Below are 14,843 nucleotides of genomic sequence, written 5' to 3'. Positions count from 1 at the left end.
TAGGTACAATATTTATAAAAGGTGGGCATTCTATTTTGAACAGTCTGTTGGGCCAGTTTTATGCAGCTTTGAGTAATAAATAAGGGCAAAGAATGTTGAGAACTTAGTTTTAAATTGTGTTAGGCTAAGTCACTTTTGCTTGACACTTCGTTCTCCAGAAGCATTAACCTAATGCACAATACTAAATCCAGGACTAGAGACAGTGTATTAATAGGATTTTTGAAAAAGCTTTGCCAAAAAGATGCAGTTCCATCAGTGAAGCCGATCTGTGGTGAAATCATTTTGAGAGAGAAATTGTGACGGAACTGGCATCAAAGGATTTTACCACAGCTAATTGAAGGTTCGACGTATATTCATACTAATCTGAATGACCAGCCAAGTCTCGAAGATCTCCCTCTAAAATGCCACATGCTCGTACGAATAAAGCATGCACACCTGAAGAAAAAAGAAAAAAGAAAAACTGGCTGTGTTGTGTAAGCAATCAACAAGAAATCCATATTAAACGTAATACTGACAAATCATTCTGTTTGTGTGGCAGAAATCCAAAGCTGCCTTGCGGCTAGAATAAGTATGGTTGTAATTCAAATGGAGCCGACAGCACAAAAAGAAACGGCTGATCCAGCACCAGCTAGCATTGCACTTTAACAATCTCTGTACTCAACAAATACACAAACCAAGATTGTTTGTATCTACCGAATGCACACAAGTGTGTAAATTAACTGACCTTCCTGTACCAGAAATCACAAACGAGCATTGGCAAAGCCAATAAGTCGCTATGCAAGAGTTATTGGCTTTGCATGTTGTACGCCAGCGTAGCTGCTGTTCACTATGGCTAAAAGTTAGTGGGATAAAGGAGAGTCGAACACAATGTCAAAGTAAAGTAGAGAGGAGTGTTATGGAGTGGCATAGTCGTGGAGTGGCACATGGTGGTGTAGTGTTGTGGAGCTCATGGAGGGAGCACAATTGAGAGGAGTGGCGCAGAGAAAAGTGGACCAGAGGGTGTTGTGTACTGTGCCTTAGAGCGGAGTAGATTATCTGAGTGGAGTGGCAGAGTGGAGCAGTGTAGAAGAGTGTAATATCAGATTAGAGTTGTCGAGTGGAGTGGCACAGAGTGGAGTACAGGGTCGTAGAATAGAATGGAGTAAAGTGGCTTAGAGTAGCGTAGAGGGAGTTCCACAGAGTGGAGCAGAGTGTTGTAGAGTGGAATACAGTTTAATGGAGTAGGGAGTCAGAGTGGAGTATCATGCAGCTTAGTTTCGTGGAGTGATGCAGGGTGGACTACAGTGAAGTGGCGTAAAGTACAGTGGTACAGAGTAAATTGGCATAGAGTGCATTGGTTTTCAGTAACGTAGTCTAGAGTCCATTGGCGTAGAGGGCAGTTAAGTAGAGTAGTGCAGAGTAAATTGCAGTGACAGAGTGGAGTGACGTAGAGTGGAGTGGAGTGGCGTAGAGTGCAGGGTCGTGAAGTTGTGCAGTGGCATAGAGTGCAGTCTTGTAGAGTGGAGTTTAGTGGTGTAGAGTACATTGGAATAGAGTGCATTGGTGTAGAGTAGAGTGGTGCATAGTAGAGTAGAGTGAAATGGCGTGGAGTGGTGTAGAGAGGTGTAGAGTGAAATGACAGTGCAGTGGTGCACTGTAGATTAGCATGGCATATTGGCAGAGTGTAAGGGCAGAGAGCTGAGTGCCGGAGAGTTCAGTTGCTTTTGTGAATAATTAAAGGGGGTTGGGGGGGGGGGGGTGGGGGGGGACTTATTTGGGTCTCTTATTTTCTGCTATCAACAGTGTTGCTTTCATTATTAAAACAGGACTACTGTCTAGACGGAGGCTCAAAGCATTGTTGCAGGAATGCCTCATTGACAACGTTGTAATAAAAAAGAATGAAATGTGATTAAAAAAACTTTTATATATTGTTTGGTATATTTTGGAATAAGACTATAAAGCATAAAAATGCCATTATTTTTTTCATTTGTTATAATTTATGTCTGTCTCTTGTCACCCGAATGAATATTTTATCATCGCTACTACATTTTGTTTTACAATGATCTCTATGAGCAATACAAACAGTTTTAAAGTCTCAATCAAAACTGATCCATTATTAAGATCAAACAGAAAGCTGTCAAACATGTGGCAGCTGCTAGAACTTGGTCCACTTAGTAATACCTTCATCTGCTGATCATTAACTATGACCCGGCCTATAGCACGCAAGGCCAGAGGCATACGTTTGCCAGCATGCAACCTAAATTTAATTTCTGTCTCCTATGTTGAAATGAGTTTGAGCCCATCAAGTTGCTTACAAAATAGGCCAAGATAAAGGATGTTTAATTGATCAACGCAGTTCACTTCTTCGATCAGAGTTCAACGGCGTGTAATAATTTAGGTCTAATTTGCACTTACTTAATGAACAGATCCGACTTGATAATATACTCTACATCTGTGGGTGGTCTTATGGTAAAGTGGCTGGATCATACAATGGCCACAGACTATGAAACCACCAGTGAGGGTCCTCACCAAACAACTCATTCTTTGAAGCATTTCAACCATTTCCAGTCATCCGCAAGATTTTTACCTTTAAAACAGCAAAACGCTGCAAGCAAAAAAATAAACTCTGCCTAGCTAAAGCTCAACAGCATTAGAATGCAGTAGGAGGGCTAAAAACATACAAGAAGAGGGCAAAAATGCAAGTCAACAAAAAAGGCTTAAAAAGGGTGAGCTCACAGTAACCCTACAAATGACTGAAGGGAAAGCCAAATTATAAAGTAAAGGTGAATCAGCCATGTAAAGGAAAACAGCGAACATGACAACAAAATGAACTGAACTTCATACTGAGTGACCACCTCTTCTATTATTTTAAGACCCAGTGAGTTTTCACTGCCCTTTTAGGTCTCGGCTAGCGAAGGCTGCGCTTGCGCAGTCTCGCTCGCGAGATTTAATGACTTAGAGAAGAGGGGCTTGAACCCGCCCCTCTTCTCTTCTCTATCGGCTGGCCTCTTAAATGCTGGCCAGCCATTGGAGAAGAGGCTCGTCTCGCAACACAAGCCCCGTCCTTTTCGGATTCGGGGGCGTGTTTTTTCGTTACTTGTCGCTGGGCGTGTTTTTCTCTCCTCCAGCCAATGGCAAGAGGAGAGAAAAAGAAAAGCACGCCCCCGAATCCGAAAACGCCACTGCGTTTCTCCGAGGCATTTCTGCTTCACCTCGGAGAAAGGCAGTGGTGTGCTTGTCTAGTGACTTATGACTGCCTCCGCCATTTAATCTTCTTTCCATCGGGCTAGGTTCTCCCTTCCGAATCCATGTTGCGTCCAGCGGAGACACCAGCCACGCAGTGCATGCTCTCTGTCCGTGCAGTCATTTATGGTCCAATCAGGGGATAGGTAGGCACTCCAGGGGGATAAGGCGATCCAGTTTTTTTCGTACTTTGGGATTCCCCCACCACTTCTCATTGCCAATTGTTTCACGGCCCACGGGATCAGTGCGCACCTCAGTTCCCCACAGCGGCGGCGCCAGCTCAAGCAGTCACGGAAGCGTTATTCACCATCTATTTATTCACCCTGTCTCTCTCAGGCGCACATAGATTCCAATCTGTTTATGTGCTGCCCCAACCCACCCCACCAACCAACACCACTCACTGGCCCCTCTTAGGCATCCAAGGGCGCCATATATAGGTTCTACTGAGTCGGTTATACCCAACCCGTTTGTGGCATATATACATACATCATGCACTGCCATCTGTCCTGTGAAACATTTGTTAGTTAAGCATGCGCTGCTGCTGCCCATGCTGTGCCTGTGCTATGCGCTACTGTAATTATATAAACACCTGTTCATTATACAAACGTGTAAACAATTTACTGTCAATGCTTCATTACTTTCTGCATTATTATGAATAATAATTGGCGCATGCGCACTAGACAGCTACACTACACAATAGCGGGGTGATAGTTTACCACCTACCCCCGGAGGAAATCTCAAGGTCCCCGTCTAATTTGGTAAATTGTCATTCAGCCGCGATTTTGCTTTGAAAGACAAAAACAATACTAGTCCTTGAATGACCATTCTAGGGCACACCCTGAGCAACTCCCATTCCCCCACTTTACTGAAGAAGTGGCAATCTGCACCAAAATCAGCAAATATCTTCATAGCTGGCTTTAAAGTTGCAATGCTAGTGTCAATCTGGTCCCAGGATCCAAAATTAAAAAACGATAAATGAAATCTATGACGCAACCTAAATGGGAACGAATGGTCCCTCTATAATATTTGACAGACATTTATACATAAATCCAGTTTACAATCGGAGCAGACAACCACGACAAGCATTGGCAACGTCAATAGGTCTGGCTTTAACGGAATGTTGTATGATAATGTGAAGCATTACTAGTAGACAGCATGGGAATGGATTTGTGTGGAAGAAAAGTACTGCAGAAAATATTGGTCTACGTTAAAAGGTCAGGTGACAGCTGCACTCTAAAGACAGATCTCAAAAACCATGTAGGTTATGGACTGTCTCCCTCCCATCTGTGTGCTGCCAAAGAAAAAGACCTTAAATTATCACGTTATCCAATACACTTTAAAAGCATTACAGTGCTAAGTGTGTGTCCCTGAAAGTTGAATCAGCTGGATAAATAAATAAAATTATCACAGTTGTGCGGAGGGCAAGCACTTTTTTGTGGAAGCACACCTCTTCTGCCCAATCAAAACATGTACTCCTGGCTCACAACATGTGGACGGGGCAAAACCCCTCTGTAGTGATGCGCACATGATTTTCTCTTTTTAATTATTGGTATGATTTATGGTAATTGCAAACTGGGACAGAATCAATGCATGAGATGTGGTTGATGAAAGACACCCAGACATAATGTAATAGGAAGAAGATTCAAGTTTAACCTTGAATGACAATTCTATTCTTCATCCAACTTCATGGAGAAGTTGAACACAACAGAATTTTCCGACGTAGTATGTCACATGCTAGCAACATTAAATACCAGGCAATTCAATGGCACATTGCAACTCACAGGTTGCATGGAAAGAGGTGGTGGAAGCAGATGCTATAGAGAGATGAGAGCTCCGGTGTCTGTGTTGGGAGGGTGGCGGTCAGGCATTGCTCAATCTTTGATACCACGGGCAGGGTGGGGCACTCACGGTTCATGACGGTGGAGGGTCAGAAGGGGTCAGCAGGGAATAGGAATCTCTGCCTCAATACAACAACAAATGTCTTCCTGTTTAATGCCACTAACGCTTCCCCCGCTTCTATTTTTTTAAGCTCAGGTGATTCTTACTTCCAATTACTGTGAATAATACTGGTGTTCCTTCGGTTTACGCTCCTCATTTGCCTATGCCCCTCAGTCTTTGGAGCACAATGCAAGAGCATTTCATGCATGCGCACTTACTGCGACTGCACTTCTCGCAAACACTCACCGCAAATATTAGATTACTGAAGTTAGAACAGCAGATCGCCCTCTCTGTAAATATTTTGGGGATATTTATATGCCTCCCATCGAGTTTTAGGGAAAGCACAAATTGTTTGGTTTATAGTGATGTGCCATTTAATCATGTTCTCGTGGTTGATCATATTGGACATTTTTATGAAGTTGTGTAAGTGGAAAAGGAAGCAATTACAAATCCCTTCAAATCAGCTTTTACAGTAAACTGATTTATATGCCTACAAAGTATTGTATCTTAGACAATACAGAATTTAGAAATGGGTGAGGGAGAATTTCAACTGCCTGCGATCCAGGGCATAACATTATCTTTAACACCCAGGTTACCAGTATACCTAATTTTGGATGTTAAGCGAGATAGTGGAACTTGAATTGTAACCATTGAAGCTCCCCTGTTGTGTCGATCCCTCTCATCACCTTACAGTGGTTGTATATCAGCACCAATTCAAAAGCGATTTGATCAAGCATCGACAAAGCCAATAGTTCATGCCTATGAGAGATATTGGCTTTGGCAATGTTTTGTAACGCTGTTCACAAGCGAAGATGCATGAAGTGTGGCCAAAAGCAGTTTTAAAAAGCACTGACACGCTAATCCACTTTTGTTTTTACGCTCATTAGCGCAGGGTGCATCACAATCCATTTTATTTTATTTTTTAGCCATGTTGCACAGCAGCTATGCTTCTATACAGCGTGGCTACAAATCCTTGCCAAGTTCGGCAATACCCATGCTGGCCAGCATGAACAAGATGCAATGGGAGAGCCAATAGTCTTAAAGGGGAGACCTATTGGCTTTGCCAATGTTTACTAGATCTTGGCATAACACTTCTGTCATTCTGAGTAAATGGGTGAAAAAAAAACACAACATAAGGCAAAAAAAATCCAATGACAAGGAAAGCAATTGCATCTGTGTCCAGGTTTTAGTGAGACTACATTAGCATATAACCTCTGTTGTTCAGTAAAATCACACATCTGCTACTCCCCCCAAAAACAAAAATCAATTTCAAAGGAGAAGAGGGTTTCTTTGAAGTGCATATGGCACAGTAAACCATAGTTACAAATAGCAAGAGGTTCAACAAGGATGACAGAAAAGATAAAAGTAGTGCCTCAATCACAGCGTGATCAATGGAAGGACAGCAATCAAGCTGAAGCAATCAGTACATGGTCCATGCTCCAGCTGAAAGTAGAAGTAGTAAAGCTAGCACACGCTCACTAAATAGACGGCAAGAAATAAGAGTGAAAATGAAGCTAACAAATGCTAAGCAATAGGTGGACTGCAAGCCCCTTGTTGTATGCACTGTCTATCACGAGCAAGAACGCTTGCGTTGTCGCATGTAACAGTTAAAGAATGGATAAGTTAAAACATAGGACTATCTTTGTGCCAAACCAATAGCCAGGATGTATCATGAGCATGTGCCATTGATCTAAACACACAATTTCGAACAATAATAACACTAAAAAGTAGTAAGCATGTATATCAGGAAAGAATTAGCATTTTAGGAATACAAGAAGAATTTCGCTGTACACTTAGGAGGACAAACAAACCATTCCAAACGTACTGCCCACAAGCCTTTTTAAATGGTCTACTTTAAATTGTAGAGACAGAAGATGGAATAACACAATTGAACAAAACATCTTTGTAATATGTATTTACAGAATATCTCTTTTTTTTAATGTTTGCCTCATTGCGGTTAACTGTGTTAACAAACGTGACTCTGGGCTAAATGCAACGAGATTTGCGGGTTTTAGAAATAGAAGAATGGTTCGATTTGTTTGCTTTTAAAATCTATAGAAAGCTACACAAAGTTACATGGGTTGCTATCCTCACCCAAAAAGCTGAAGTAATTAGACTGATACCAAGCAAACCTTAAAGAACACTCGACACAACCCTCCTCATATGCATGTGATTGTTCCCTAAATTCTTTGTCGGGGGCTCCCAGGCCAGACTCGGACATGGGAGATAAGCAAAACATACTAGTTTTTGTTTGCTCCTCATAGCTCTGAAAGTGGCACCAACACCATAGGATACAGTAACAATCCTCTTCAGATTGCAAGAGGTTCTTATCCCACAAGTAGCATGCCGCCACATTCATTACCTGCATTCTTGTGGTGCCCAAAGAAGAACTCACATACAGGAGTTCAGACAATCATTGGACCATATTTGTTGTTTCTGTTACGCACAGCCATCTCTCATAGGGCGCCCAAATCATGCAGGCCAGACCTGCATGTACAGAATTCTCCAGCGCTTTAACTCGATTTACAGCTCTCAGCTGCTCTAAACTTCGCTTTTAGTAATCAGTGCTGCGAGCCTAACTCACACTTGTCGAATTTGGGTGTGCGAAATACAATTTGCAAGCAACAAAAGTCTTCAGTGACATGAGGACTGTGCCCTGTCCAGACAGTTGGCTATTTTGACTCTATATGCCATTACCCCAAAGGGGATGGTAGGGTTGAATTTGCATCCTAGTGGATACATGCAAAATTTTCAGTTTGACCTTCTTAAAAAAAACTTAGGTGACCCAAACTTGTACATAAAGCCCATACTAGCTATATCTTCCACCATACTTTTTTTTAGACTTTGCCAATCGGACGCAAGTCCGGAGCTCTCAATAGCATCCTACAGTTTTTATGATAGGAAAGCCCAGCAATATAGCTGTACATCTGGTAGACCCAAACTTCCCTTAGCTAGTTTTCTCCTTAACTTCTTCATTGACACCCTAACATTAAGAGGTCCAAATGAAGCTACCAATGTTTCCCTGTAGCTTCCATAATGTGGTCTTATCGAAGCTCAAGGGGATATTGTCAATGTTAGCTTATGGCAAAATTACCACTTTGACCAAGTTAGCCTGACTACACAATTTCAGGGGCAAGTTCGCCCACTTCCCAAATAATGCTTTAATTTCTCTTTTTGCCCCTTTTAGGTTTACCGCCGGAATTTTCTCAAAGTTCTTCCCACCAATATCCTTAAATATGTAATCTCTTTCCCCTCCACCACTTCCAAATCCAGATTCCATCTCATTATTTTAGCACAGTTAACTTGATAGCTAGAGAGTTGCCCACATTTTGCAATTTCCTGATGCAGCTGGGACAGAGTGCCATCCACATTTACAGTGTAGATGAGATCATCTGCATACAGGGCCAACTTCTTACTAAAGCCCTTGAACTCAAAAGGAACATTCCTTTGATTCAACTTTAGACTTTCTACAAAAGGCTCCATATACAAATTAAACAGAGAGGGAGAGAGGTACCCTTGTCTGGTCTCTCTCATCATTCTAATTTGCTCTGTCGGATTGCGATTTACCAGAATCCTTGCCTTTTGGGTCGTGTAGATTGCCTTGATCACATAACAAAAGACAGTCTATAATCCCATGACATTCAATACCTCTCCCAATAAACCCAATGTACCTGGTCAAAGGCGTTATATGAGTCAATCGGTATCACTGCTAATGAAGCAGAAGCTAAATCTACAGACCCTATCAGAGTGTATGTCAACTCATGCAAACAGGGCCTCGGGACAAACCCTTTCCTTTTAAACATGAAGTAACAATTTTGCATATTCGCCTAACTGCTTAGCTCGAATTGCCGCAAAGATTTAATAGTTGAAGTTTGATAGGAATCCTGGCCTGTATGAATCACCTTAGTCATGGGATTTACCTGGTTTCAGGATTAAAGAGAGGACTGCTTCCTGCCATGAAAGTGGACATTCGGTGACAACTACCAGGATCTTATTAAACAACATCTTCCACACAGGAACTATCTTTCCCACTAGTTTAGCATAAAGCTCCATATGGATGCCATTGGGGCCTTGGGCTTTCTCAATCATATTCTTGTTAATGGTCTCCCTAACATCAAGATCGGCAATTTCCTGGCCAAGCACCTCTTGCTGTTCAGTGTTTAACTTATTTAGGTTATTCTTCCTTAACTTAGGAACGTCAGGGGCAGATTTATCTCTATACAAGTTCTCCCAAAAAGGGACTGGTATTAACGTTAATATTAGTGTTACCACCTTTAACCTCCTTTATATACTTCCTGCTCCGTTCAGAGCTTGCTTTGCAGGCCAACAGCTTCCGTACTTCGCCATATTCAAAATTGGCTACCTTACTGGCCTGTGAAACATGCAAGAGAGAGAGATGGGGAAGATCTTCGGTCTTCCCTGTGCTAATTATTTCAAAACACAAAGAACTAACCCACGACTAACTCAACAATTCAGTCTTGGTCCTTTATTAAAAAAAAAAAACGGAGTTTTTTTTTTTTTAAAGGACTAAGACTAGCTGGCAGTGGGTTCGTTATTTGTACCTTACTGACCTCCCATCTCTTCGAGATTTAGGCTTCCTCAGAGGTTATGCAAGCCTCTCGCGCAGCACGAAGATCTTGCGCTGATTGCCGTTTCTCTCTCTCCCAGGTCTACTACATTCAGATTTTATTTAAGTCGCTCAGTTTCCTTCTCCAATCTTGGTGTATCCTCTCCTTTTAAGGTCGAGCCTGGGAAGCGCATGCGCTGCTCTGGGAGGCATGCTGTATTCATGTATGGACTTGAAGCTCCGCCCATATTTTTCATTGGCTTGTGTCACTGTCCTTTGGAAACGGTGGCTTTTCGTTTGTCAATATGCTTAGTAGTCCCTCCTTAGTACCGCCTTGTCTCCTTTTGTAACCTCCCATGGCGACACCCCCTGTTACATGAGTTGTTACTCTGTAGGCTTTAATTACAGCCTCTGAGCACTATTTGTTCAATGACAGGACACACTCAACGCTTTACTATTTTTTTCCCCATCACACGTGGCGGCTGAGCCTATGTTTTATTTGCGGCGCCGAACGCGACCCCATGTTTATTTTTTACCATTTATGATTTTTTTTAAATTTTATTTAAAACTGCCCCATGCCACGCTTTCCCTTTAATGGCGGCCGTGTCCCTTTCCTTAGACGCGGTTAGTCTAAGGAAAGGGGCTCGGCCAACATTAAAGTGAAAGTGCTGAATGGGGCACTTTTACAAACAAGCACTTGAAATGCAATGGGTATCGCATTTACGAGAGTTTTGTAAATGCAAGGCCTAATGCATAGCAAATGCTTGTTATATTAAGGTGAGAAACAGCCCCCCTTACCAGTCCTCTAAGAAAATCCTTATATATGTGTCCCAGACTATATGTATATCCCTGGTTTCCAGACTAAACTCAAAAGTCTTCTGTATCCACCCTAAGATTTTGAATTACATCTTCCTCTGAAAGAATTCTTCTAACTAGAGCCCATCTTAATTCACTTTCTTGTATCTCTCTAGAAGCAAGTTACAAGTAACCACTGCATGATCGGATCTGTATTGGGCAGTGCTTGATGCTTGATACACCTAACACTAACTAGTTCTTTACTATCCACTAAAAAGAAAAATCAAATCTGGAATAATGCCTGTACTTCATGCAATGATGGGTTTACCCTCTTGTTCTCCCAGCTCTCAGTCTCCAGACATCACTAAGACCTAACTCTCTTCAGAAAATGCAAGGTATGCCAGTGATTTGGGATTCCGCACCTGCTTATGTCTTGAGGACCTAACAAGACTTTGAAATCTCCCCATATAATAATTGGACCATTAAAATCCGCACTATGGGAAAACAATCCTGCAGAGGGACTTGGGTAATCAACATTAGGGCATGTAACGTCCCTTAGACAAGCCCTGATCTTCAATACCACCCACCTCCCCTCGTCATCTGATCTGGCCTCCAAAACATCCAATCCCAGCTTAAGCCTCAGAGCCGGCTTCCACTTTATGCAACATGATTGCATCGTGGGAACCACTTACCTTATCCAACTCTGGTCCATAAATAGTGCTACACACACTGATCTGGTGAGGTGAGTTTCTTGCTAAATAATCCCTGAAATATTCTGATCCTTTAGATACTAGAGTGACTAGGTGTTGCTTTCTCTTCATCTTAAGACCGACCATTCAAAACCAGGTCAGCAAAGATATGGCTTTATCTCCTCCATCGGCTACTCTAACCGTTCCTAGTTAAACTAATTTCCGAAACGCAGTGAACCAAAATACACCAAAAAAAAACAAAAAACTTGTACATTCCCCCCCACCCCACCAATAAATGCTCCCCACCCCCCTTTCCCGGGGAACCCTCCCCTCTAGTCCATTTGACATTATTCAAATGTCATATTTGAGCTGGTCTAGGGAGACGTACTCGTCTTACTCCGCAGTGATAACTTTGTTTCGTGATTTTATCATTTATTTTCCTTTGACTTCAGTTTCCGGATGAACTGATCCACCTCTAAAGGCTCCCTAAATTTATTCATTCGCTATTAAATACAGCTTTAAGAAGAGCAGGGTATATAACTGGGTTTTAGTCCCCAACTCTATCAGCTCATCTATTCAGCTCCCATTGCCCGTCAATAGTTGCCCTCGAGAGATACGACAAAATACCAAAAGAAATGCCTCACCTGCAACAAGTTTTGTTTCAGGGTAACCCCCAGGATCTGCTCTTTTACAGCATATGTTTGAAAATTCAACAAACGTTTCTGGCCGTGTTACGCCCTGGAACTGCCTTAAAAGGGTCATAAATCTCCTGCTCCAAATTCACCAGATCATCAGCAAGAATCACTGCTTCCCTCAACAGATTAACTATGAAACCTTTAAGATCATTCCCTTCTGCCCCTTCCGGATCTTTCAGTATCCTGAGATTGTTCCCTCTAGCATTATTCTATAATCTTTCCACCCTACCCAAGGAGTCTCTATTTCTTTGCTTCAGCAACTGGATTTCCGAGCTATTCGATTCTATGTATGTGCTCAGTTTCTCCAAGTGTTCTTCTAGTTCCCCAGTACATACAGCTAAACCATCCAGTTTTTTCCTCCAGCCCGGCACAAGTACTTTTAATTCATTTTTGATGAATCTGAGATATCAAAACCCCTTCTAATTTCTGAGACTTAGCAGCATCTTCTGAATGCTTCCCCACCCCCCTTGGTAAGCCCAGCTATATCCTACGTTCCCTCATGCCCTTTCCTTCCACCCTGTGCTCAATCTTTGCCTTAAAGAAAGACCTAAGAGATTGAGTTACCTTGTGGAAGACCATTTGTGCTTGCTGGTCTCTACAGCCCAATGCACTACTAATGTCCTTGTGCCGCTTGGACCCTGCACAAACCTCATTTCTGCCCTCCTGTTTTTTCCTGTTGGACCCTCCTGGCTCCAACTTGTTAGATGCATGCAATTCCCCTAGTTCCATTGTGCGCACACCCCCAAACTGCAAACTGCACCTATTAGCTTAGTGAAGAGATCGGCAACCACCTCCCCGCTTAGCAATAGTTACGCCGCACAAAACACACAGTCCACACAAACTTTTGTTGGAAAACTGTTTGCTGCAGGTTTATTACATACAAGGAGTATGCCAACTGGGTGGGTTAACTTAGGGCCGATCCAAGGGCAGGCAGCAGTGACTAACCTAAGCTGCCCTGCCCTGCCCGCCTGATGAGCCAAACTGCACTGTGGCCAACCCAATCAGAGCTACCATTTTGTGGGGTTTTCTGTGGCTTTGCCTCTGGGTCATTAGTTGGTAGGAACGCTGGATATATTCTAGCACAGCAGGTGAAGAGGAGGTATTAAATAATTAGTTGATTTAAACAAACTCTACTAGCTAAACTTAGTAACGTTTTACACTCGCCTAGATGCCCTTTCAGAGTGAATACATGCACATACCATGTTAGTATCTTCTCCTTGAGTTAATTTGCAATGTGTAGGTATGTACACTAGTATCTGTATTAAACTTTATGTGCTTCTACCATTCTTAAGTGAATTTGGAGCTTTTCTACCTGTATCTTAGATGTAACTCATGTACTCTGAAGTGTCTATGTAATGCAACTGGTCCTTTTGAAAAGCGCTCTGACACTTTCGTGTAAAGTGTGCGCCATATAAAATCGCATTAAGTAAATCCTGGACTAAAAAAACAAATTGGTTGCCGTTGGTCCCCCCTCCCACCCCATGACAAACCGTGCAGTATGTGGTGGCCAAGGTCAGAGTTGCGCCACACTCAGTCTGGAAAAAGAGGCAGCCGGCCCGGCAGGAGGCCACCCAGGGTGCAAGAGCCATGGCCACCAAAGGGCACCGCACTCACCGCTAACACAATGCAACATACCACCTTGAAGGCCGCATCTCAGTCCCTACATGCTGCCCTCTTCACTTCATGCTACTTCGCGCCCAGCAGGCGCTACCTGCACCGCAAAGCTGGCTCCCCCGGAGAGACAAGGCAGCAGGCAAGCTCAGACCGCCACAAATAAAGCAACCCCCTCAGGGCATATCAGCAGACTCACCAGGCAAGTGCACCACCTGCAACGCCAGTTGCACAGGGCCACCCAGACTAGCGCACACACACCAAATCCAGTATGGGCTCCCTAAACCGTCTAAATCAAATATGAAAGGGGGGGGGGGGTATCAGCTGCTTCATGGTGAGGCCAAACAGCACACATCAAGACCAAGGCCAGATAGCGCAGAACCCGAGACCAACACCCTGTCACTTGGCAACTGAGCACGTCCACTGTGCAGGTCACCAAACGGAGGGCAGTGTAAAATTGTGAGGAGCAGAGAAGGAGGAAACCTGTTCGCACAAACGTCCCGAAATGCGCCCTCACGCTAGGATCACAGCCTCAAGCAGGCCGACTGCCATGAAACCACGCCGTCACGGCTGCACAGTATCCCAATCTGGGGCCATGCCTGGTATCTGCCCCGAGTGGGCTCTACTACGCGACGGTTTGAGACTACTGCCAGTGGGCCTTGCATCCGTCGGCTCGGCCCTTGAACTCTGGCCCAACTCACTCCCACAGGACAACCCAGGCCCTCCCGCCACCCTCTCTCTGGCAGCAACCAGGATATGCCCGCACAGCAGGGGCACTGCCCGCAAGTGCAGCAGCAACGAACAATCTGCTTGACCCCCCCCCCCCCCCCAATCATTATTATAATTTAGGAGTGGGGTGCTGGGCGACAACAATTCTCCCCACCAGTCCGCATGAATAACCCAAGGCAGCTACGAATGTCAATTTGTTTCTAGACTTGTTGACCATGTTTAAAAAAACCGTAACACCAAATGCAGAGACCCTTGCCTCTGCTCCACTGTCAGAAATAAGGCGAGAAGCCATCCTGTGCAATGCCACCCACAGAGACCTGATTGGAATAGCTGAATTGTTCCCCCCGATGGCGCAGGGCCAAACGTGCCCCAAAAAGCCCAGAGGCAGAAGCTGTGCGTCCCAAAAGGGGTTGGGACGGGCGTCAAGAGGCTAAAGAAATTGCCCCTCTGGGCCACGGACTCACCTCCTAAAACGCCAACGCTGCCTGCACCACCAGGACAGCGTGACACAGACGGTGCCCAAACAGATGGGCGGGCCCCCACAAAAGACGCAAACCGACAACAAAACCAAGTCCCGACTAGTCCGCTTACCTCCCA

The 14,843-nt window shown here is 43.9% G+C and overlaps 1 protein-coding gene across 4 annotated transcripts in view; it reads right to left on the bottom strand.

Moving 5' to 3' along the window:
- The window catches only part of LOC146861186 (neurabin-1-like), a 611,401-nt gene that overhangs the window by 522,741 nt on the left and 73,817 nt on the right, over nucleotides 1-14,843 (bottom strand). The window lies entirely within an intron of this gene.

Source organism: Triturus cristatus, chromosome 3_1, assembly GCF_964204655.1.
Source record: "Triturus cristatus chromosome 3_1, aTriCri1.1, whole genome shotgun sequence".
NCBI lineage: Eukaryota > Metazoa > Chordata > Amphibia > Caudata > Salamandridae > Triturus > Triturus cristatus.
This window is presented reverse-complemented; position numbering and strand designations above follow the sequence as displayed.